At 39.5% G+C, this 26,751-nt stretch overlaps 1 protein-coding gene across 9 annotated transcripts in view; it reads left to right on the top strand.

The window, feature by feature from the left end:
* CRADD (CARD and death domain containing adaptor protein) overlaps positions 1–26,751 on the top strand; it is a 254,034-nt gene that overhangs the window by 81,266 nt on the left and 146,017 nt on the right. The window lies entirely within an intron of this gene.

Genomic DNA, 26,751 nt, shown 5'->3' with positions numbered 1-26,751 from the left:
GGTTCCTTTCTCTTTATTTTTTGTGTATTTACTATAGGCTTATTTTGTGTATTTACTATAGGTACCATGAGACTTACATAAAAATCTTATATTTTTAACATTCTATTTTAAGCTGATAGCAACTTAACTTCAAATGCGTACAAAAGCTCTACATTTTTACATTCCCCTCTGACCACATTTTATGTTTTTCATGTCACACTTTACATCTTTTTATATTGTGTATCTGTTAACAAATTATTGTAGGTATAGTTACTTTTAATACTTTTGTCTTTTAACCTTTATACTAGAGTTAGAAATTATTTATCCACCACCATTACAACATTAGAGTATTCTGAATTTAACTATATGTTTACCTTTACCAGCGAGTTTTATGCTTTCATATGTTTTTCTGTTAATAATTAACATCTTTTTATTTCAACTTGAATAGCTCCCTTTAACATTTCTTGTAGTCTGGTGGTGATGAACTCCTTAAGCTTTTGTTTGTCTGAAAAACTCTTTATTTCTCCTTTAATTCTGAATGACAGCATTGCTGGGTAGAGTATTCTTGGTTGGCAGCTTTTTTCTTTTAGCACTTTGAATGTATTATTCCACTTCCTTCTGGCCTGCAAAGAAGGAAGTGGAATAATTTCATATCCTTCCCATTCCAGAGATTCGGTGAAATGTTAAACTGTTGGTTTCTACTCTTCACTTCTCTTAAGCCTTAACAGGAGCTGAAAAATCTGCTAGTAGTCTTGTGGGAGTTCTCTCGTATGTAACAATTTGCTTTTCTCTTGCTGCTTTTAAGATTTTGACAATTTAATTATAATATGTCTCTGTGTGGGTCTCTTTAGATTAATCCTATTTGGTACTTTTTGGACTTCCCGTATTTGGTTATATGTTTCTTCAGGTTAGAGAATTTTTCAGCCATACTTCTTTGACTTTTTTCTGCCCCTTCTTCTCTCTCTCTCTCTCTCTTGCTCTCGCTCCCTCATCTTTTTCTGGGACCCTTAAATGCAAATATTGGTCTGCTTGATGGTGTCCCATTAGTTCCTTAAGCTCTTGTCATTCTTTTTCATTCTTTTTCTTTTGGCTCCTCTGGATGAATTCCACTGCCCTGTCTTCAGGTTCACTGATCCTTTCTTCCACTTGATCTAGTCTGCTGTTGAGCTCCTCTACTGAATTTTTCAGCTCAGTTATTGTATTCCTTAGCTCTATGATTTGTTTGTACTTTTTAATATTTTCTGTCTGTTTGTTGAAATTCTCACTTTGTTCAGACATCGCTCTTCTGACCTCAGTGAACATCTTCATGACCATTATTTTGAACTCCCTATCAGGTAAGTCACTCATTTCTATTTTATTGAGATTGGTTTCTGGAGATTTATCTTGTTCTTTTGTTTGGAACATAGTCCCCTGTTTCTTCATTATCCTTAACTCTCTGTGTTGGTTGCTGTGCCTTAGGTAAAACAGCCACTTCTTCCATTCTTGACAGACTGGTTTTATGTAGGAGATGAACCTTGTCAATCAGCCTGGCCTGAGCTCCTTGTTGTCTCTCAGAATTTTGTGATTGTCCAACTGCCATCTTTTTTCTTGGTGGCTCCCAGAAGTTGAATGTGTGTCAAGACCCATTTGTGTTCCAAAGGGGTGGATTGCTGTCAGCACCTAGATGCAAGCTGATTAGAAGCTGGACCCTCAGACAGCAGCTGGGAAAGTAAATAGTTAAACACCTTCCAGGGAGAAACTGGGAGATAAGTGTTTTTACCTGCTCCCTCTGTGCTGATCCTGGCTGTATAGCCATGAGGCCGTGGGGGTGGGGGGTGGTTTATGCCTGTCCCTGTTTAAAAACTGCTTCTTTATTTACTATAGTCCTGTGGGACTGTGAATGCAAGCCCTTTTGTCTATCAAAGCTGTGTGATCTAGGGGCCTGTCCCTCAGGTCAGCCCTGAAAGTGGGGTACTAGATATGTGAAGAAACTCTTTCCAGGGAGATCCTAGCCACGTGGTTTTATTATTCGAACAAACTGGAAGGAGGAGGAGGAAGTGCCTACTGGCTCCTTTAGGCTCCAGGGAGGATTGTAGTCCGCTCTTATATGCATGCTAATTAGAAGCCAGATCCTCAGGCAGCAGCCTATAGAGTACGCAGTCAAACCCCTCCCAGTGAAAACTAGGAGATGGTCATTTTTGCCTGTTTTCTCTGTGCTGAGCCCTGGGGGTATAGCAGCAGTGAGTGCTCACATGTGCCTGTTAAGAACTGATTTGCTACAGCCTTATGGGACTCGTGAATGCAAGCCCCGCTGGCTCTCAGACCTAGGCAATCTGGAGGCCCATCTCTCAGGTGGCAGCTGAAAAAGCTGGGGCACCTGACATGCGTACAAGTTCTTTCCAGAGAGATGCTGGTAACTTGGTTTTATCCTTGGAGCAGGCCAGAGAGAGAAAGTGGAGGAAGTGCCTACCAGCTAGCTTCCCCAGGCTCTGGTATGGATTGCAGCCAGCCCCTAGCTGCATGCTAAGTTAGAAGTCAGACCCTCAGGGAGCAGCGTATTAAGTTGCGCTGAAACCCCTTCTAGGTAGAGACTGGGAGATGGGCATTTTTGCCTGCTCCCTTTGCACTGAGCCTCTGGAGAACAGCCTTGGCGAGTGCTCACATGCCCATTAAGAACTGCTTCTTTGTTTGCTGTAGTCTTGTGGACACAGCCCCATCGGCTTCCAGAGCTAGGTGTTTGGGAGCCTGTCCCTTGGTTTGGAGTCTTAAAAGTTGGGGCACTAGATATGTGGTTTAAACCCTTAGTTCCTCAGGGAGAATCCTGGAGTTGGAAGTTCCTTCCTGATTGAATGGCACTGTGCTTAGGGTGGGGTTTATGGTGAGAGTGCGTCTCAGCCTTTCCTACCCATTTCAATGTGGGTATTTTCTCATTCACATTAACAATGTGTAGGTGTCACTCAGTTTCTGGATTTTTCTTGGAGGGTATTTCTCAGTGTGTAGCTGTACATTCATTGTGTCTGTGGGAGGAGGGAAGTTTAGGATCTTCCTATGTTGCCGTCTTGGTCTCTCCCTTCTGTTTTCATTTTTTAAGGTAACGTGTATTGAGGCTTACTATGTATGAGGCACTGTGCTTAGGGTTTAGATCCTGCATTGTCACATTAATTCTCATAGCAACTGTTTGTGGCAGGTGGTATTATTCCTATTTTACAGAAAAGAAACCTGAGTTTTAGAAAGGAGACATGCCCAAGAATGTACAGCTAGTAAATGACAGAGCTGGAGTTTCAGTTTTGATCTTTTTCAGTTAAAAGACTTAATCACATTTCACATTCTCTTAGGGAGGGCAGGGATCACGACATCTATTTCCCCCTATTTCTACCATTCTTCGAGAGTATTTTGTAAAGTGGTCTTATAGCCAGCTTCTTATGACTTGAAAAAATGTGTGAATACAAGTCCTCTGAAGAAATACACACAAGCAAATTGAAATAAAAATTACCAGAAACCCCTCCAATCAAGATAAAATAGTATTAACATTTTGGAGCATATCATTCTATATTTCTTATGCAGAGAATTAAGTATATATATAAGTGCTCTTAAAGCAAATGCATTCTGCTAACAAACAAATTTCTCTGTAGTATACCCAAAGCTGTGTGCTTTCTAAGAGCCATTTGTATTTTTTCTTAGCCCTGTTTATGCCCGTTGAACTTATAGCAATTTGTAATGTAATTAAATATTACATAAACCAATGAAATATGAGTATAAAAGTAGAGCTGTTTTCTCCACTAAAATCAGGTTGAATGCTTTAGCAAAATTTGATCGACGAATCTCTAAAATAATTGCTCTGGAAATCAGAGTGGGTGAGACAACTAAACGATTCAAAGAGAAATATTAAAAGTCATGAAGGATTCCATATTCATATTGCTTCACAAGTGTAATTAATGTTTTTTTCATGTTAACAAAACTAAAAATAGAGAAGATGATGGATATGATTTATACAGGAAAGATGATGTGGAGTTCTAGTAAAGCAGATACTCAAGTCCTTACTGTTTAGTGAAAAATAAAGTGTTTTAGACTGCAGTGTTATTTTTTATGAATCCTCACTTTCACTAGCTTCTGAAGTTAAGTCATTAACTTCTAGTCCTAGACACATTAGATTAAGAATGCTCCTACTCTTTACGTCTCAAAAGGAGAATTACATAATTTGCTAAGCTACTTTTTTCACTTAATACATACATCATGCACATATCTCCAAGCTGATAAATACAGATTAAAGTATTTTATGGCAATATAACATATGTTCAGAAAAGTGCATAACTTCTAAGTGTATAGCTCAATGAATGGTCACAAAATGAACACATCCATGTGACCCACACCCAGGTTAAGAAACCACATTTTCAGTGTCCTGGGAGCCCCCCATGGCCTTTTCTTCCCCACCAGTGATAACTGCTATTTTGACTTCTAATGCAGTAGTATCTGTTTTTAAACTTTATGTAAAAGAAATGAATGTAGGTTTTTTTTTTTTTTTGATATTCTTAACATTTGTTTGTGAGATTTGTCCATGTGTTCAGCATGCATTATTTGGTTATTCATTGTCATTGCTGAATATGTTTTCATTGAAAGAACATGGCAAAATATTTACTCATTCTGTTGTTGATAGCCATTAGAGTTGTTTATAGTTTGGGGCTATTATGAAGATATTGCTATGAACTTTCTTGTAGTTGAATTTTGGTATACATGAGCAGGCTTTAATTTTTTGTTTGTTTATATGGCTAGGAATGGAATTGGTAGGTCAGAGGATATGTTTCTGTTCAACTTCAGGAAATACTGCTAAAGAGGTTGTACTGATTTATATCCCATCATCAGTGTGTATCAATTTCTGTTGCTCCACAGCTTTGACACCACTTGGTATTGTCAGTTTTATTGATTTTATCCAATCCAGTAGGTTTGTGGTAGTAGGTTTGTGATTTTAATTTGCATTTTCCTGATGACTATAATGAGGTTGAACACTTTTTCATGTATTTATTGGCCATTGGGGTATCTTTGGTTGGGGGCGGGGGTTTGAAGTGCTTCTTTAAGTCTCTTGCCCATTTTTCTATAGAATTGGAAGACTTTTTCTTATTTATACTTCATGTATCCTAGATATAAGTTCCTTTGTTAGTTATACGTATTAACAATATCTTCTCACACTCTGCTTTTGTTACTCTTTTAATAGAGGTTAATGGAAGCTCCTAATTTTAATGTAATCCAGTTTACAAGCTTTTCCCTTTATTATTAGTGCTTTTTGAATCCTGTTTAAGAAATCCTTGCTTACACCCAATCCCGAGGTTGTGAAGATATCTTCCTGTATTATCTTCCATCAATTTTATTGCTTCACCTTTTATAATTGCTCTGTAGTTCACATGGAATTAATTTATGTATATGGTGAGAAGTTAGGGTTAAGTTTCATTTTATTCCACATTTGTATCTAGTTGATCAAGCAGCATTTATCAAGAAGACCATCCATTCCCCATTGTTTTGCATAAATCAAGTATCTGTATATGCACAGATTCAGTTCTGGACTCTATTCTCTTCTATTTGTGTGTTTCTCTTGTGCTTGTATTGATATATGCTTTGATTACTGTAGCTTAATAAACTGAAGACTCAGTCTTCTTTGTACCAATTTCTGATGATATTCTCTGACCCTTTTCATTTCCAAATAAAGCTTAGAACCAGCTTTTCGGTTTCTACAGACATGCAAGGATTTTGATCAAGATTGCTTTGGCTCTGTGCATCAGTTGCTTTGACAGTCAAATGTATAGGGGAATTGACATCTTTGCAGCAGTGAGCCTTTTAGTTCATGTGTATGGAATATCTTCTATTTGGTTCTTCTTTAATTTGCCTGATGTTTTACATTTTAATTATTTGGCTTTAACGTAATTCTTTTCAACAGCTATAGAATTTTGTAGATAACATATCAAAATTTATTTAATCAATACCCTTACATTAGTACCTTTCTGTCTCCTTAGAATTAACTCCTGAATGTGGAATCTGGAAAAATGGTACAGATGAACCCGTTTGCAAGGCAGAAATAGAGACACAGATGTAGAGAACAAACATATGGACAGCAAGGGGGGAAAGGTGGGGGTGGAAATGAATTGGGAGATTGGGATTGACATACATACACTAATATGTATAAAATAGGTAACTAATGAGGACCTGCTGTATAGCACAGGGAACTCCACTTCACTGTGTAGTAGAAACTAACACAGCATTGGAAAACAACTATACCCCAATTAAAAAAAAATTAACTCCTGAAACTGGCACTTTGGTGTCAGATAGCATGCGCTCTTACCTTCCCCTGTGAACTGTGTCATTTTAAACTTTTCGCTCACAGTTATAAAGGATTCCACTCTTGCAACCTAGAGAGTTAGTGATTTTTTTTTTAAGTATTTTTCAACTTGATAAGAAAAAATATTCATTGTTCTTTCAATTTGTACTTTTATTACTAGTGAGATTGAGCAAGTTTTCAGTTGGCCATTTGTAGTTTCTTTGTGAATAGCCTATTTATGGCTTTTACTTACTTTCTATCAGTGTTTTTAATTTTTTCTTATTCATTAGTAAGTGCTCTTTATATATCATAGATAAAAATCCTTTGTTATGTATATTTTCAAAATATAAATCTGTACAGTAAATGAATCAGCCAGTATACTTTTGCTATTAGAGTGGGCCTTTGCAACAGAGCAAAAAAGGAAGACCCTGTTTAGTGTGTCTAAATTGTGATTATTCTTCAAATATTTGTGTCCTTTGCATACTTAGTAATATCACAATAATAATGTGCTTGGTAGCAGAGACTATCAGCAACTAGATAAAATAGAAGAAAGATAATATAATAGAGTGGGAAGATCATTAAAATTAGAGCTGGAAGCCTGGGTTCTAGGGCTGGCCCCGCCATTCTTTATCTCTCTGATCTTGGTTAATCCACATAGTCTCTCTGAGCCTTAATTTCCTCATCTGTATAGTGGGCAAATGTATATCATATATCTCACAGGGTTAAGATGAGATCATGTGTGAAAAAAATATTGCAAACAGTAAAAGTTAAACAATACAAATTATAGTGCTAATAAGTGTGGTATAAGTGTAGCAACCTGAATGTATACTTTATTAAAATTATCATCTTTTGAGGTAACCTAATTAATAAAATATTCAGCCTAACATCATTCTGAGTCTGTGGTTTTGGGGTCTGTATTAATTTGCAGGACTCCTTTAAAAAGAAATGACTTGTTATTAAAAAATTCAAGCTGATGTTCTTTGTGACAATGCAGAGTGTGTTTGTGGTGTATTGGCTTCTAGGGCACTGGGCTCTGTCTACAATATTGACAGCCTTTGTGAGGTCATTAGCCACCTTTCGGGTAAAAGCCATTTTGATCTGCAACGAGGGCATTGCATTAAATGGGCATTGATGTTGGAAATCTATATTTTGGTCCTTTCATTAAAATGCATTCTTCACAAAAGAGGCAATATGAATTTGCATTGCAAAGGATAGCTTATTTCTTTTTAAAACTCTTGAAACCAGGTAATTTGATTAAGTCTCTGCCACAGCCTTTTACCTTCCTCTGCAAAGGAACTCTGTCTCCTTTTGACACCTCATATTGGAAGCCAGTCTTCTTCTTCTCAGAATTAATTAACATGCAAATACTTGTCTAGAGACATGGGAACACTGCTTTTTCGATTAGCACTTAAATGTCACTCTTAATGGTGTCAGATTGACTCTGAAGGGCAAATTAAAATGGTATAGTCATCATCTAATTATTTCCTAGGGCATGTTATTGGTATTTCTGATTATTTGGTCTTAGTGGGAGCTTTAATCTTCTACTGTTCACAGGCTGAGTCAGATCCGAGTACCCTCTTATCCGTGGTTTCACTTTCCATGGTTTCAGTTACCTGTGGTAAACTGTGGTCTGAAAATAGTAAATGGAAAATTCCAGAAATAAACAATTCATACGTTTGAAGTTGTATGCTGTTCTGAGTAGCGTGATAAAATCTTGTGCCGTCCTGCTGTCTCCCACCCAAGATGTGAATCATCCCTTTGTCCAGCGCATCCCACCTGTTAGTCACTTAGTAGGCATCTCAGTTATCAGATACACTGACTCGGTATCACAGTGCTTGCGTTCAGGTAACCCTTATTTTACTTAATAATGGCCCCAAAGCACAAGAGTAGTGATGCCAGCAATTCAGATATGTGAAAGAAAAGCCCTAAAGTGCTTTCTTTAAGTGAAAGTTGAAAATTTTTGACTTAATAAGGAAAGAAAAAAAACTGTATGCTGAGGTTGCTAAGATCTACAGTAGGAATGAGTCTTCTAGCTGTGAAATTGTGAGGAAGGAAAAAGAAATTTATGCTATTTTTGCTGTAGCACCTCAAATTGCAAAAGTTATGGCCACAGTGTGTGATAAGTGCTTGGTGATAAGATGGAAAAGGCATTAAATTTGTGGGTGGAAGACATGAACAGAAAATGTCTTCCGATTGATAGCAACGTATCATGCCAGAAAGCATTGAGTCTACATGGTCTTCAGCAAGGGATCCCCTGAATGAGTGACACTAAGCCATTTACTGCAAGTAAAGATGGTTACACAGATTCATGAATAGGTTTGGACTGAAAAATATAAAGATTACTGGAGAGGCTGAGCCTGTCCATGAGAAGCTGCTGCCATATTTCCAGCGGAGTTTAGGAAGTTGATTAAGGATAGAGATCACATTCAGATAACTTTTATTACAGTATGTTGTTATAATTGCTCTATTACTAGTTATTGTTGTTAATCTCTTACTGTGCCTGATTTATAACTCCATCTTAGGTATGTATGTATAGGAAAAAACATAGTATATGCGTTCAGTACTATCTATAGTTTCAGGCATCCACGGGGGGTCTTGGAACATAGGCTCTTCAGATAAGGGGGGACCACTGTCCTTGATTGCCGCAAAGCTGGGTTCTGACCTTTCTTTGATTATGGCTTCTAGAAAGGCCTACTTGCCGTACCTTGCATTACTTCTCAGCAACAAGTTTATGCAGTAGCAGCATCTGCAGGAGCGGTTAGCAACAAGTCAAGGTATCCAGGAAGGAGGTGCAGAGGGGCTTGGGTAGTGACCGTGTGGTAAAGAATAAACAAGAGGGACTTTGGAGTTAGAGATTCATAGGTTCAAATCTTGCCTGTGCCACTTTGAAGCTGTGTGACCTTGAATAAATTACTTCTCTGAGACTCAGTTTTCTCATCAGTGAAATATAAATAGTAATAACTACCACTCAGGCTGTTGGGAGGGTTAAAGGTGGTAATGTATATCAGGTATTACACAGCAGAGTAAGCAATCTACTCTAACAAAGAACCCCCAAATTCCATTGGTTTAATTAATTAATTATTTATTTAACATCTTTATTGGAGTATAATTGTTCTACAATGGTGTGTTAGTTTCTGCTTTATAACAAAGTGAATCAGCCATACATATACATATATCCCCATATCTCCTCCCTCTTGCATCTCCCTCCCGCCCTCCCTATCCCACCCCTCTAGGTGGTAACAAAGCACCGAGCTGATCTCCCTGTGCTATGTGGCTGCTTCCCACTAGCTATCAGTTTTACATTTGGTAGTGTATATATGTCCATGCCACTCTCTCACTTCGTCCCAGCTTACCTTTCCCCCTCCCTGTGTCCTCAAGTCCATTCTCTATGTCTGTGTCTTTATTCCTGTCCTGCCCCTAGGTTCTTCAGAACCTTCTTTTCTTTTTTTAGATTCCATATATATGTGTTAGCATACGTTATTTGTCTTTCTCTTTCTGACTTACTCCACTCTGTATGACAGACTCTAGGTCCATCCACCTCACTACAGGTAACTCAATTTTGTTTCCTTTTATGGCTGAGTAATATTCCATTGTATATATGTACCACATCTTCTTTATCCATTCAGCTGTCGATGGACACTTAGGTTGCTTCCATGTCCTGGCTATTGTAAATAGAGCTGCGATGAACATTTTGGTACATGACTCTTTTTGAATTATGGTTTTCTCAGGATATATGCCCAGTAGTGGGATTGCTGGGTCGTATGGTAGTTCTGATTTTAGTTTTTTAAGGAACCTCCCTACTGTTCTCCATAGTGGCTGTATCAATTTACATTCCCACCAGCAGTTCAAGAGTGTTCCCTTTTCTCCACACCCTCTCCAGCATTTATTGTTTGTAGATTTTTTGATGATGGCCATTCTGACTGGTGTGAGGTGATGCCTCATTTTAGTTTAGATTTTCATTTCTCTAATTAGTGATGTTGAGCATGCTTTCATGTCTTTGTTGGCAATCTGTTATGTCTTCTTTGGAGAAAAGTCTGTTTACATCTTCTGCCCATTTTTGGATTAGGTTGTTTGTTTTTTTGATATTCAGCCGCATGAGCTGCTTGTAAATTTTGGAGATTAATCCTTTGTCAGTTGTTTCATTTGCAAATATTGTCTCCCATTCTGAGGGTTGTCTTTTCATCTTGTTTATGGTTTCCTTTGCTGTGCAAAAGCTTTTAAGTTTCATTAGGTCCCATTTGTTTATTTTTGTTTTTATTTCCATTTTTCTAGGAGGTGGGTCAAAAAAGATCTTGCTGTGATTTATGTCAAAGAGTGTTCTTCCTATGTTTTCCTCTAAGAGTTTTATAGCGTCTGGCCTTACATTTAGGTCTTTAATCCATTTTGAGTTTATTTTTGTATATGGTGTTAGGGAGTGTTCTAACTTCATTCTTTTACATGTAGCTGTCCAGTTTTCCCAGCAGCACTTATAGAAGAGGCGGTCATTTCTCCATTGTATATTCTTGCCTCCTTTATCAAAAATAAGGTGACCATATGTGCGTGGGTTTATCTCTGGGCTTTCTGTCCTGTTCCATTGATCTATATTTCTGTTTTTGTGCCAGTACCATACTGTCTTGATTACTGTAGCTTTGTAGTATAGTCTGAAGTCCAGGAGCCTGATTCCTCCAACTCTGTTTTTCTTTCTCAAGATTGCTTTGGCTATTCAGGGTCTTTTGTGTTTCCATTCAAATTGTGCAATTTTTTGTTCTAGTTCTGTGAAAAATGCCATTGGTAGTTCCATAGGGATTGCATTGAATCTGTAGATTGCTTTGGGTAGTAGAGTCATTTTCACAATGTTGATTCTTCCAATCCAAGGACGTGCTATGTCTCTCCATCTGTTTTATCATCTTTAATTTCTTTCATCAGTGTCTTATAGTTTACTGCATACAGGTCTTTTGTCTCCTTAGGTAGGTTTATTCCTAGGTATTTTGTTCTCTTTGTTGCAGTGGTAAATGGGAGTGTTTCCTTAATTTTTCTTTGAGGTTTTTCATCATTAGTGTATAGGAATGCAAGATTTCTGTGCATTAATTTTGTATCCTCCTACTCTACCAAATTCATTGATTAGCTCTAGTAGCTTTCTGGTGGCATCTTTAGGATTTCCTATGCATGTCATCTGCAAACAGTGACAGCTTTACTTCTTCTTTTCCGATTTGGATTCCTTTTATTTCTTTTACTTCTCTAATTGCCATGGCTAAAGCTTCCCAAACTATGTTGAATAACAGGGATGAAAGTGGGCAACCTTGTCTTGTTACTGATCTTAGAGGAAATGCTTTCAGTTTTTCACCATTGAGAACTATGTTGGCTGTGGGTTTGTCATATATGGCCTTTATTATGTTGAGGTAAGTTCCCTCTATGCCTACTTTCTGGAGGGTTTTTATCATAAATGGGTGTTGAATTTTGTCAGAAGCTTTTTGCATCTATTGAGATGATCATATGGTTTTTCTCCTTCAATTTTCTAATATGGTGTATCACATTGATTTGCATCTGTTGCAGAATCCTTGCACTCCTGGGATAAACCCCACTTGATCATGGTGTATGATCCTTTTAATGTGCTGTTGGATACTGTTTGCTAGTATTTTGTTGAGGATATTTGCATCTACGTTCATCAGTTCTGTTGGCCTGTAGTTTTCTTTCTTTGTGACATCTTTGTCTGGTTTTGGTATCAGGGTGATGTGGCCTCGTAGAATGAGTTTGGGAGTGTTCCTCCTTCTGCTATATTTTGGAAGAGTTTGAGAAGGATACGTGTTAGCGCTTCTCTAAATGTTTGATAGAATTTGCCTGTGAAGCCATCTGGTCCTGGGCTTTTGTTTGTTGGAAGATTTTTAATCACAGTTTCAATTTCAGTGCTTGTGATTGGTCTGTTTATATTTCTATTTCTTCCTGGTTCATTCTCGGAAGGTTGTGCTTTTCTAAGAGTTTGTCCATTTCTTCAAGGTTGTCCATTCAATTGGCATATAGTTGCTTGTAGTAATCTCTCATGATCCTTTGTATTTCTGCAATGTCAGTTGTTACTTCTCCTTTTTCATTTCTAATTCTGTTGTTTTTAGTCTTCTCCCTTTTTTTCTTGATGAGTCTGGCTAATGGTTTATCAATTTTGTTTATCTTCTCAGAGAACCAGCTTTTAGTTTTATTGATCTTTTCTATCATTTTCTTCATTTCTTTTTCATTTATTTCTGATCTGATCTTTATGATTTCTTCTGTTAACTTTGGGGTTTTTTTGTTCTTCTTTCTCTAATTGCTTTAGGTGTAAGTTCAGGTTGTTTATTTGAGATGTTTCTTGTTTCTTCAGGTAGGATTGGATTGCACTTAACTTCCCTCTTAGAACTGCTTTTGCTGCATCCCATGGTTTTAGGTTGTTGTGTTTTCATTGTCATTTGTTTCTAGGTATGTTTTGATTTCCTTTTTGATTTCTTCAATGATCTCTTGGTTATTTAGTAGCGTATTGTTTAGCCTCCATGTGTTTGTATGTTTTACATATTGTTTTCCTGTAATTGATATCTAGTCTCACAGTATTGTGGTTGGAAATGATACTTGCTATGATTTCAGTTTTCTTAAATTTACCAAGGCTTGCTTTGTGACCCAAGATGTGATCTATCCTGGAGAATGTTCTGTGAGCACTTGAGAAGAAAGTGTATTCTGGTTTTTTTGGATGGAATGTCCTATAAATATCAATTAAGTCCATCTTGTTTAATGTGTCAATTAAAGCTTGTGTTTCCTTATTTATTTTTATTTTGGATGATCTGTCCATTGGTGAAAGTGGGGTGTTAAAGTCCCTTTCTGTTGTGTTACTGTCAATTTCCCTTTTTATGGTTGTTAGCATTTGTCTTATGTATTGAGGTGCTCCTATGTTGGGTGCATATATATTTACAATTGTTATATCTTCTTCTTGGATCAATCCCTTGATCATTATGTAGTGTCCTTCTTTGTCTCTTGTAATAGTCTTTATTTTATAGTCTATTTGTCTGATATGAGAATTGCTACTCCAGGTTTCTTTTGATTTCCATTGGCATGGAATATCTTTTTCCATCCTCTTACTTTCAGTCTGTATGTGTCTCTAAGTCTGAAGTGGGTCTCTTGTAGACAGCATATATACGGATCTTGTTTTTGTATCCATTCAGCCAGGCTATGTCTTTTGGTTGGAGCATTTAATCTGTTTACGTTTAAGGTAATTATCGATAGGTATGTTCCTATTACCATTTTCTTAATTGTTTGGGGTTTGTTATTGTAGGTCTTTTCCTTCTCTTGTGTTTCCTGCCTAGAGAAGTTCCTTTCGCATTTGTTGTAAAGCTGGTTTGGTGTGCTGAATTCTCTTACCTTTTGCTTGTCTGTAAAGGTTTTAATTTCCCTGTCGAATCTGAATGAGATCCTTGAGGGGTAGAGTAATTTGATCGTAGGTTTTTCGCTTTCATCACTTTAAATATGTCCTGCCACTCCCTTTTGGCTTGCAGAGTTTCTGCTGAACGATCAGCTGTTAACCTTATGGGGATTCCCTTGTATGTTATTTGTTGCTTTTTCTTGCTGCTTTTAATATTTTTTCTTTGTATTTAATTTTTCATAGTTTGATTAGTATGTGTCTTGGCATGTTTCTCCTTAGATTAATCCTGTATGGGACTCTCTGCACTCGCCGGACTTGATTGACTATTTCCTTTCCCATGTTAGGGAAGTTTTCAACTATAATCTCTTCAAATATTTTCTCAGACCCTTTCTTTTTCTCTTCTTCTTCTGGGATCCCTATAATTCGAATGTTGGTGCATTTAATGTTTTCCCAGAAGTCTTTGAGACTGTCCTTAATTCTTTTCATTTTTTCTTTATTCTGCTCTGTGGTAGTTCTTTCCACTATTTTATCTTCCAGGTCACTTATCCGTTCTTCTGCCTCAGTTATTCTGCTATTGATTCCTTCTAGAGAATTTTTAATTTCATTTATTGTGTTGTTCATCATTGATTGTTCTTTAGGTCTTCTAGGTCCTTGTTAAACGCTTCTTGTATTTTCTCCATTCTAATTCCAAGATTTTGGATCATCTTAACTATCATTACTCTGAATTCTTTTTCAGGTAGACTGCCTATTTCCTCTTCCTTTGTTTGGTCTGGTGGGTTTTTACCTTGTTCCTTCATCTGCTGCATATTTCTCTGTCTTCTCATTTTGTTTAACTTACTGTTTGGTGTCTCCTTTTTGCAGGCTGTAGGTTAGTAGTTCCTGTTGTTTTTGGTGTCTGCCCCCAGTGAGTGAGGTTGGTTCAGTGGCTTGTGTAGGCTTCCTTGTGGAGAGGTCTGGTGCCTGTGTTCTGGGGAGTGGGGCTGGATCTTGTACTTCAAGGGCCACATCTGGTGGTGTGTTTTGGGGTGTCTGTGAACTTAGTATGATTTTAGGCAGCCTGTCTGCTATTGGTGGGATTGTGTTTCTGTCTTGCTAGTTGTTTGGCATGGGACGTCCAGCACTGGAGTTTGCTGGCCATTGGGTGGAGTTGAGTCTTAGTGTTGAGACCGAGATCTCTGGGAGAGCTCTCGCTGATTGATATTACGTGGGGCCAGGAATTTCTCTGGTGGTCCAGTGTCCTGAACTCGGCTCTCCCACCTCAGATGCTCAGGCCTGACACCAGGCCAGAGCACCAAGATCCTGTCAGCCACATGGCTCAGAAGAAAAGGGAGAAAAAAAGAAAGAAAAAAATAAATAAAAATTAAAAAAATTTTTACAAGTTATTAAAATAAAAAAAATAATAAAAACAGAAGTGAGCAACCAAACTAGTAAACAAATCCACTAATGATAACAAGCACTAAACACTAAACTAAGGTAAACAAAAATCAGAAACAAATCAGTCACAAACAGCAAACCCCAAGTCTACAGTTGCTCCCAAAGTCCACCGCCACAATTTTGGGACGATTTGTTGTCAATTCAGGTATTCCACAGATGCAGGGTACATCGAGTTGATTGTGGGGATTTAATCCTGTGCTTCTGAGGCTGCTGGGAGGGATTTCCCTTTCTCTTCTTTTTTCTCACAGCTCCTGGGATTCGGCTTTGGTTTTAGCCCCACTTCTGTGTTTAGGTCGCCCTCAGGCATCTGTTCCCTGCCCAGACAGGAGGGGGTTAAAGCAGCGGCTTATTAGGGTGCTGTTGCTCATTGTGCCGGAGGGAGGGAGGGGTACGGTGGTTATAATTGGAATGCAGGGTGAGCCCGCAGCGGCAGAGGGCTGCACAACATTGTAGGAGCCTGGGGCTTACCGTGTGTTCTCCAGGGAAGTTGTCCCCGGATCATGGGACCCTGGCAGTGGTGGGCTGCACCGGCTCCCAGGGTGGGAGGTGTGGGCTGTGGATAGTGAGGTATGCACTGACAGCCATGGCTCACACCCATCTCTGAAGCTTGTTTAGGTGGTGTTCTGAATCCCCTCTCCTCGCGCACCCCGAAACAATGGTCTCTTGCCTCTTAGGCAGATGCAAACTTTTTCCCAGACTCCCTCCTGGCTAGCTGTGCCGCACTAGCCCCCCTTCAGGCTGTGTTCACGCAGCCAACCCCAGTCCTCTCCCTGAGATCTGACCTCCGAAGCCCAAGCCTCAGCTCTCAGCCCCCATCTGCCTCAGCGGGTGAGCAGACAAGCCTCTCGGGCTGGTGAGTGCTGGTCGGCACCGATCCTCTGTGTGGGAATGTCTCCCCTTTGCCCTTTGCACCCATGTGGCTAAGCTCTCCTCCATGGCTCCGAAGCTTCCCCTCCACTACCCGATCTCCACCAGTGAAGGGGCTTCCTAGAGTGTGGAAACTTTTCCTCCTTCACAGCTCCCTCCCACTGGTGCAGGTCCTGTCCTTACTCTTTTGTCTCTGTTTTTTCTTTTTTCTTATGCCCTACCCCAGTACGTGGGGAGTTTCTTGCCTTTTGGGAAGTCTAAGGTTTCTGCCAGCGTTCAGTAGGTGTTCTGTATGAGTTGTTCCACGTGTAGATGTTTTTCTGATGTATTTGTGGGGAGGACGATGATCTCCGCGTCTTACTCCTCTGCCATCTTGAAGGTCTCCACGTTGGTTTAATTTAGGTTATTTCCTTCTGGAGGAGGGAGGGCTCTGCTCCATACAGACATTCAGTGAGCCAGACTTCTTTTATCCAGTGGTCGTGCCATTCCCTAAGGCCATGGAGCCCTTCAGTGGATTATCTGTCTCTGGTAGTAGGCAGGTAAGGGAAGAGTGTGAGCATATGGATTGCACAGGAGACTTTATGGGCCAGGCTGGAGGTGGTGCACAGCACTGCCACTCGTCTCCCACTGGCTAGAATGCAATTCCATAGATCCACCTACTTTCAAGTGAGCCTGGGAAATGTGTGTCTTAGGAGGAAGATAAAATAGGTTTGTTTGGTGAACAATTAGTCCTCCACTACAAGCACCCAGTAATATTTGTTGAGTAAATGAAAGAAAGAATAAATGGATTCTCTGTTCATTTTCCTCTCCGTGGACTTTTAGAGTGTTAGAGCTGATAGGGGGCCTTAGAAGTGATTACGTTTTACCCTTTCTTTTTATAGATGGGGAGCCTGAGGGCCTGGGGAACTTAGTGACCTATACAGGATCTTCCAGATATTAGTAGCAGGACTAGAGACCCTGAATCTGTTTTCCCAAAAGCTGCTGTTTATTCTGTGTTTAATTATTTGAAACATCATTCTTTGTTTTCTGCCATAGGGTTGCCCTTGCACTTTGGCATGTGAAGATGAGGAGTTTTAAGATATGTTAGTCTGGTCATTGTAGGTAGACTTCAATTTTGTTTGGAAAGAGGAATTTGGTATTTTAGGGTGGTGGAGAGATAACCCTCAGAGGCTGGAGACTCCACAGCTTTTTAGTATTTTGCACTAAGTGTGAGAATTAATCTTCATTCACCCACTCTCATGTTTAAGCAACCTTTCTTTAGCCCCCTTCTATATGCAATGAATTATACAAGGTGATGTGGGTGCAGCGGTGATGAAGACAGAAACATTCACAGCCGAAGGAAGGTCTCAAGTATTTAAACAATAAGTACTACATAAAATGAGAGTGCAGTGGAAGCAGTAAGGTAGAAGTGACCAGCTGCTGGGGTCGGAGGGAGAGGGAGTATGGGAAGCTTCATGGAGGAAGCAGGTCTTTGAACTGGATCTTAAAGAATCCAGTTTATTGGGAATTCGATCTGCTTTAAAACGTACACACTTGTGTATGTATTTATATAATTGGTATAGGTAATCTTGCCTGGTTGTGACTGTGCGTTGAGAAAAATGGGGTAAGAAAACCAAACAGGCAAAAAAACCAAAGCCGTGATCAAGTTTCCTGTGTTAAATTAGCATTTAGCACTCACATTTACCATTCATCTATCATTTTGTCAAGTTATTACCAGTAAATAATTACAGAAAATAACCCTTGAATACAGGTCAATCATTATCAGCAAATATTTTATTGTGAGCCAGCAAGTTCTTGACACTGTCATTTTAGGTCCAATGGACTTTGTGTAATTTTTGGTTAGGTACAGACCCTTAAAAGAATTTGTAGAGGCAGGGATAAGATGCAAGAGATACCAGAAAACTGTGAATCAGTATGAAGGGGAGGGGAACACAGGCACTACATATGACACATGGAAATGTACATAGGTTTAGATTAGGGGGCTTGATTTTCAGAGAAGCTTCTCTGAGAGGTACTATTTGGAACCTAGATTCGTAGAGTTCTTGGAAATGCTTGGGAGTTGGCATCTCAGGTATAGCTATTAAGTCATGTTGAAAGAGCATGGGCTATTTCATAGTCTGGCAAGGAGAATTCTCAGCAAGGAAAGATTGAATGAAAGTTTCACAGAAAGCGGCAGAGGCTGGCTGAGCGCTCAGGCTTGTCTGACGTCTGTCCTTCTCCCACAGCTCCATCCTGCCTCTCTGAGAATGCAGGGAGGAGTCAGAATCCTATGATGCTGTCCAATTTACAGCTTAGAATCAGGGTTGCCCAGGATCAGCTAGGAAGCAGAAGGTGTTTGTTTTCAGCACCCTGGTTCCTCTGTGGTGTGTCTCTCTTCTCTTTGGCATATATTTTCTCACATCCTCTTATAACCTATTCACAGTGGAGTGTCAGGAAGACTCGTACTATTTTAAAATATACATTTTAAACTCTAAAGGCATTCTTATACAGTAACAATTCAAGTTGTACAAAAAGGATATAAAATGCAAAGTAATTCTCCCTCTTTTCCGAAACCTTTAATCCTCATTTTTAAAAAAGTATCTTTTGGGGACTTCCCTGAAGGTCCAGTGGTTAAGACTCCGTGCTTCCAATGCAGGGGGCGTGGGTTCCATCTCTGGTTGGGGATCTAAGATCCCACATGCTGTGGGGCGTGGCCAAAAAAAAAAACCACAACTTAAAAAAAGTATCTTTCTAGACATTTTATTTGGACATACTAGCACACACAGATACAGCATTTTTTATTTAAGTGGACTCATTTAATATATGCATTTTCTGTAACCTTTCTATAATTAGCATGTGAATTAAAAGCTAATTAATAGCTTTTCCTACTACTACATAGTTCTGTCTTATTTTTTAAATCATCAGAATAGTCTCTGTACTGCTTCTACATGATTCTTATTGAATAATATTTAAGTTTATTTTCTTAATCCTTTGCTATTTACTACACACTCTGCTGCAGAGAGCATCCTTGTAGCCATCTGCAGAATTGTGGAGGAGTTATTTGTAGGGTATTTGCAGTGGAGTTCCTAGGTCAGAAAAGTTAGATAGATATTGCTGAACTGTCCTCCAGAAAGGCTGTACTTATTTTCATTCTGTCCACAGTGTATGCAAATTCTTTTTTTCTGAGTATTTTTCTTTTTAAAGAGGATCCTGGACTTAGGGCCAGAGAAGAAGGCAAAGAGGAGAGAGCCTGCTAAAAATAAGTGGTGGCCAAGAGAAATGAAAACATATGTTCACACAAAAACTTGGACATAGCAGCACTGTACATAACAGCCAAAAAGTGGAAACAACCCAAATGTCCATCAGCTGTTGAATGGATTAACAAAATGTGGTATATACGTACAGTGGAATACTATTCAGCAATAAAAGGAGTGAAGGAGTAATACATGCTATAACATGAATGAGCCTTGAAAGCATTATGCTACGTGAAAGAAACCAGTCACAAACACCACACATATTTATATCAAATGTCCAGGATAGGCAAATCCACAGAGATAGAAAGTGTAATAGTGGTTTTGCTTAGGCCTGGGGAGGTAGGTGGGAGGGGGATTTGGGAAGTGTCTGCTAAGAGGTATAGGGTTTCTTTTGAGGGGGTCGAAAATATTCTAAAATTAGACTGTGGTGATGGTTACACAAGTCTGTGAGTATGCTAAAAACCATTGAATTGTACACTTTAAATGAGTGAATTTTATGGTGTGTGAATTATATATCAATTAAGCTGTTGGAAAAAAAAAAAGAGTGGTGGCAGAACGCATGGAATGGAATGGAAAGGATGAAGATGTGGCCATTAGCATGGGCCTGTGGGACAGACAGGAAGACACTGTTGTAGCCATGTGGCAGGGAATTTGGATGCGGAAGACATTCCTCTGAGTAACACCGAGCTGAGCGTTCAGGTGGCTGATGGTAGCCAGCTGGAGAGGTGGATGGTGGGTTTTCTTCCCCCCCAGCAGAATGGGGACAAGAGGCAGTTATCACATGCCCTGGGCAGGGTGAGAATGGGGGTTAGGACACTGAATTGCTAACTTGTTGTCCTTGTTCAGTCGTTCGAATACACAGAAGATACTGTTCTCCTGGAAGGCAGTAATAGTTTCCTTTGCTGACCTAGAAATGCCTGCTGTGCTCCAGCGTTTGGAAAAGGAAGGTCAGGGAGAGGAAGCTGAGCTCAGCTGCTGAGTCAAGGAGAAGGGGAGGAAGACCTAGGGTCACAAAGGACAATAAGGCCCTGGTTTGTGAATAAGAGCAAGTAGTCAGTTTTAAATCAGCAATTAAGCTTTTTCTACACAGTGGAAGTGACTGTTCTTTTGGAATGTGTTTGCTAGTAAATATCATGCTAAGAATGTTTAAAAGGAAGTTATGATTTTAAGTGGCCTATGAGTTGCACTGATTGATAAAATTTCACTCGAGGGAAAGAGGGTTAATTTTGCAGTAAACACTGAAAAGTAAAGGAAAATTAACACACCTTTCTGTGAAAGCCCAGTTTTCTTTGTAATTGTGGCTTTTTGAACATGCTCTTTACTTCTCATTCACTACTGTGACTCTGTAGCACAGATTAGATCGAACTGTAACGTCCGAAACCTTCTTAATTACTTGTAGGTCCGAAGTTTTTGGCTTCGAAAAGAGCTGAAGTAGGTCTCCATGGTTCTGTTTTGAAAGTTAATCGTCTTTAGGTGGCTACGACTGGTTTACCAGCAGTTTACTTTAGAAGCCCAGGACAGCACATGTGTGGATCGGTGTAGATCCTAATGGCAAAATTCTTCTGTGTCAGGTAGAAGTCTTTCGCTTTGTCACTGTATTTGATTCACTACCCTGACTGTGCTTTGTTCTCCAGAAAATTCATAGAAGTATATATGATGGATAGTAGACTGTTAGTCTTGGTGCTTGATTAGGATGTAAACAGGCATCTCATCCACTTTTAAACCTTCCCAAGAGGTAACTTTTCCTCTGATTTTATTTGACTTTCTAAAGAACCTTTAGCATTGAGAGAAAATTTGGTCGATGATTCAGAGTGTAAGGGAGGGGGAGGGAGCGATTCTGGCACATGTGCACAAGTTGAATAACAGCTGGTGGATATTTTTATATTTACTGCTCTTCTTAGTCCAACGCCTGTAGTTAACTAGGGGGTAACTAAGCTCAGCTACACTTATCAGACTTAGAGGTTTTAGTTTGAATATGTCACTATTTAGGCCTTTGGGAAAACTTAAGTGTGTTTAGCTGATGGTAGAAATGCAAACCTCCTCTCATGGAATTCCCTCTCATTCAATAAACGAAGAAGAAACTTTTAACCGGTCAAACTGAGATAATTAAAATTGCTCTTTATTTCTGGCTATTAACCAAATCCTAACCACTGCACATAGCTACACAGGGTTTTTGTTTGGTTTTGGCTTGTTTTACTTTTTGGTTCGTTTCTCTTAAATGTATTTTAAGGGTAATCAGTTATGGCCTGTATTAGAATTCCTTCTTGTGTTCTTGAATTAGCATTCTGAAAGTAGCAATGAATTCACAGGAGGACTCAAGAATGTAAGAGATCATATGTCGATTATATCTCAATTTTAAAAATTAATTAAAAAACCCAACTGGAACAAATACAAGAGCAAGGTGTTTCTACCACTTACTGAGTTGGAGGTAGAAACTTTCATCCTTTGCCAACCCACTTGGAAATCGTGAGTGTGAGCTGTCATGACAACTTCAAAGCACAGCTTGTTCTCTTGGTGGCAGAGCCAAAACATTTAAATTATGCGTGAACAACTATTATAGGTTAGCGTAGACAAGTGAGTGAGAGTCTTACTTTGCTGGTTGATGATACTGCACATACTTAGATTGAGCTAAATATCAAAATTGCCACAAGCCAAGATATACTCATTGATGAGGAGTTTCTTTAACCTTCTCAGTGTCTGATAGATGTTTCATGGAAAGCAAAACCCCTTCTGTCATTTTCTTTTTTTAAACCACAGATTGAGGAAGCAATGAGATAGAAATACTACTCTGAACTTGGTTCTAACCAGCGAGAAAAACTGTTTCTTGAAGTAGAATTGACTAAAATCTTGGGAGGGGAGTAACCATGATAGTATTGTTTTGTAACTGCAAAAGAAAGGAAAGTGAGGTGTAACCATATAGTAATGTTGACTTTAGGAAAATATACATTTAGAGAAAGGATAGGTATTTTTCAATGTCCAGAGACTTGAAAAGTGAAAACAGTACAAAAAGAAAGGGGGAAAGAAAGAGAAAGAAAGAAAGAAAAAAAATTCTGACAGCAAAAGTTACAATTTGGGGGGATGAGGAAGAAAAAAGGATAGAACCATTTCAAGAACAAGGACTTTTTGATGGGCTTGGATATTAAGAGAACATGTACGGAGGATTGAAAGGCAAGCACATGCTCAAGGACAAATGCAGAAAAGTGGTATAAAACCAGTAAGAAAATATCTGCAAAGCTCAAGTCCAGACTGAACTGAGGCTGGAGAGAATGCTGAAGACAACAGAAAAGGGCTCTTTAAAGCTATGTTCCAAACAAGAAGAACAAGTAAAGGCTAAGCTCATTGCTTGGGGCAGATAGAATAATGTTAACATGATGAAAAGCAGACCTACTCAACTACTTGGTTCCTTTCTTCCTCTGTCAAAGAGAGTGATCTTCTCACTGGAATGTGTAACGTAAACATGGTTAAGAATAAATTGAAGCACGCAGGATCAGTGATGATAATAATAGTTGCAATTATAATTTGTTGAGTTTCTACTCAGGACTGAGTATTAAGGTTTTTTGTTTTTTTCCAAGGGCTTATGGCAGCTTTGCATGGTAGGTATTATTGTCATCAACCCCATTTTACAGGTGAGAACACCGAGGCTCAGGAAGATTTAGTAACAAGCCTGAAGTTACATAGCCAGTAAGAGATGGGCTAAAATTCAGATTCAGGCCTGACTCTTTGCCTGGACACCCTGATTCCCATGCCTTTCAGCCCCTAGCTGTGTTAAATAGGATTGTGTCTTTCAACTTAAGTTATGTTCTAAGACACATAAACAAACAAAAATCCAGTAGATGTTATTGAAAAGCCACAGTGGGTAATCACAGGGGAAACAAGGAAAATGGAATATCAAAGCGATGAAAAACAAAGACTGTCTTAATTTCTTTTTTAAAGGTTCACCTTAGACTATCTAGAGCAAAGAGCTGGCTGTTGATCGTCAGCACACTTGAGATTTTGTTCTGCAAGTGAACAGTTGTAAATGGAAGTAAGCATCCTTAGGAGGCAGCAGAGGTTCACAAAGCATCCCAAGTGAGACTCTTCCCTCCTGGCCTCCCTTCCTTCCTAATTATTTAACTGGTAACCCTATCATTTGACAGAGTCCCGTATGGCTTATAAACAAGTTGAATTAATCTAGGCTCAGTTGAGTAGATTCATATTTGTTTGAACTACTTTATACAGATTATTGACTTTAGACAAACAGGCTTTAGTGAAATTAAAATACCGTATTTATGGCATTTCCCCTGTCTATCCATATAGCAGCTCTGTAAAAAAAAAGGAAATGAAGTTTTTTTTGGCCTGAATTGTTCTTGCTAAACCCCTGTGGTTTCTGGTATTTACTGCCTTCTAAGTGCTTATGAATTATCTATGTCAGCGTTCCTCAAGCTGTTTTCTCAAGAACTCTATAGATGTTGGAAAAGTTAATAGGTGTCATCTCACGAAAGCACAGTTTGGGAAATGCTGATCTGTGTAATAATTTGTTCTTAAACTTTGCCAGGGATAGACATCAAGTTCATTGATCTGCGATTTAGGGAATCAAACTCTTTAATCATTTTTAAAATCTGGGCTGGGTTGTCTGCCTTCTCTTTGATTGCTCGGAGTATTCCACATCTTTGTACCTGTCAGTTCATTCAGCTCCTAGAATATAATTTACCTTGGCTTGGTGACTTGAAGTCCTTTAAAGGAATTAGGCATATTCTTACTTTTGGGGGGCTTTAACCCTTATTTATGCTTTACCTTTTGAGGTTTGAGGAGGAATTAGATCTGGCATGCAGAGTGTCTGATGGCTTAAAGTAGGAACAGTAATTGAAGTTACAAATAAAGAGATTTCACATGAATATAATGAAGTGCTTTCTAATAATTTGGAGGGGCCAGGCAGAGATTATATTATATCTGGTAGAGATATAAAGAGGAGATTCATACATTTAATGGGATGTTAGAGAAGCTAACCTTCTCACACTAAGATTTCATGATTACAGACATGTTCGTTTCATATACAGTCAAAAATAGGATAGCCCTTGGATACTGTCAAAATCTTAGAAATCAAAGACTATTTTGTTATGGTACCATTATTATCCAAGAAAAGTATGTGCAGTCTCAAGCTCTGAAGAGTAACTGCTGCCTTGGTTATTCAGAGGGGATGGGTGGCTGGGCAGTGGACCTATTTTAGGGACCCTTCAGTTTATTACTGTGAAATGATTGGTTATCACCACTGCCTGCTCTTCCAATAGCACCGTTCTAAGTGGTTTTGTTTTTATTGATTGTTAAAGAAGAGAAATCAAATTCTGGTTAGGACCCTATTTGAATATAACGTGACTGTGTTGAGATTAAAACTCTGCAGAAGTTTGAAATGAAATGGAATTAATTAATGGCATCGCCCTGTAGGTAGGTTGGAAGCAACACTTGGGAGATTTTTGCCAGGACAGAGAGTTGCAGTCAGTATTCATTTTTTCAAAACAAGTAGTGGTTCTTTGAAAATAGCTCATTTCCCCCCTCAGTAATGAATAAATTACCTCAAATAATGGGATTAACAGGATTGTATTTTGTTGTTGAAACAAAACATTGCCAGGAGTTATAGCTGGTATTCAGGACCAGTCTTTGGGTGAATTCCATGGCAACATCAGCATTTGAAGAATATAACAGAGAATAGGTTTATAATATTCAGTGCACACTTGGTGCTTAACAATACGAAATGAACAAGGTGCTGATAAAATACAACTGTTGTTGAATAAATTTGCAAGATGAGTAATGTTGGAGTAACCATCACTGATCTTGCCTGATTATGACAATTGTGGGACATGGATTATGATGGTGTAGACAGTTATAACGTGTCTTATGGGATTTTGAAACTTTTACCGCCCTGTTCCAAAGCACTTCAGATTAGTGACCATACTGTGTTGTAAAAATGTATTCATGTGTCTCTTTCCTAGTAGATTATAAGCTCCTTGAGGGCAATTGTGCAGTGCGTCCTAGCCATGTTGCACTGTACTTGATCCCGACTGCTGCACGTAGCCACTACGCTGATGATCACAAAGCTCCAGGGGGCCATTACATCATGATGGTCCACACCCTCACATCTCCTCAGTTGTGCAGGCGTCTAGCCAAGCTCTGTGGCTGTAACCAATGCTTGCTGAATAAACAAAGGGAGGAACGAATGAACTGGCAAACTGTTTTTGCTATGTACTGGCAGACCCTTCTGGAATAGGACTGACCAGTACAGACATCGGTATCCTGCTGTGCATGTGGCAAACAGGCTCTCTTTAGTGGCGCTTGTGACATTGCTGCAGTCGTGCCTCCCTTTCCTGCCAGTTTTGCAGCCCTTCCTGCCAATCTCCCCATCCTAAGATGCAGCAGCTGGTGTAGTTTCCCTCCCTCCCTCCCTCCCTCCCTACCTCCCTTCCTCCCTTCCTCCCCCTCCTTCCCTTCCTTCTTTCCTTTCCTTCCTTGTATTTTTGGAATACCTCACACATGCCAAGCACTGTGCTAATGCTTTTGCATATATTCTGTATTTAATCATATGTAATGCTTTCAGTTTGAAAAATATTTTATTGGTCTAGAAGCAAAGACCCAGAGGTACCCAGCTCATGGTCACACAGAAATAAACAGAAAGTGCCAGGGTTCAATCCAAGTGTCTCTGGTTCCTGATTCCATGTTCCTTCTGTTACACCATGTAGCCTCCCTGGATTGAGCCTCACTGTTGCTCTTTTATTTCTCTCTGTCATTCCTGTCCTCCCTCACATGCTGTTTCCTCAACCAAAACACAGACTGGGGTGAGTCCTTGAAATAACACTTTTCAAAGGATACTGAAATTATGCTCATTTTATATGATGTCACCAAATGTTCAGCGCTGTTTAGCCCTTTGGTTAGAACTAGGCCATTTCTCACTTCGCTTATCATGACTTAGTCTTTATATTTCCTGTTTCTTCTCAGACAAGTCTGAACGCTGTGGAAGAATTCATCTTTCTGCCAGGCCAACTGTGCCGTTCTCCTCCAGTATATCCTACAGTAACTCTCCATCTTTTCTTGCAGAGGGGCAGCATTGAGGGCTGGTTGAGGTCATGGTCTCTGGAGTCAGAATGCCAGGGTGAGAACCCTGACTTTTGCTCCATGCTAGCTGTGTTACATGGGATAAGTTACCTCTGTACCTCAGTCTCCTCTCCTGAAAAATGGAGATGAGAATGATACTGCCATCACAGGACTGTTGATTTAATCTACTTAGAGCCCTTAAAGCCAAAAGCCCATAATAAGATCTTCAATAGGGGCTTCCCTGGTGGTACAGTGGTTGAGAATCTGCCTGCCAATGCAGGGGACACAGGTTCGAGCCCTGGTCTGGGAAGATGCCACATGCCGCGGAGCAACTAGGCCCGTGAGCCACAACTACTGAGCCTGCGCGTCAGGAGCCTGTGCCCCGCAACAAGAGAGGCCGCGACAGTGAAAGGCCCACGCACCGCAATGAAGAGTGGCCCCCACACCACGATGAAGAGTGGCCCCCGCACCACAATGAAGAGTGGCCCCGCTTGCCGCAACTAGAAAAAGCCCTCACACGAAACAAAGACCCAACACAG

The sequence above is a fragment of the Stenella coeruleoalba genome (assembly GCF_951394435.1).
Source record: "Stenella coeruleoalba genome assembly, chromosome: 11".
NCBI classification, from domain to species: domain Eukaryota; kingdom Metazoa; phylum Chordata; class Mammalia; order Artiodactyla; family Delphinidae; genus Stenella; species Stenella coeruleoalba.
The sequence above is the reverse complement of the archived record's forward strand: the minus strand, read 5'-3'. Positions and strand labels throughout refer to the sequence as shown.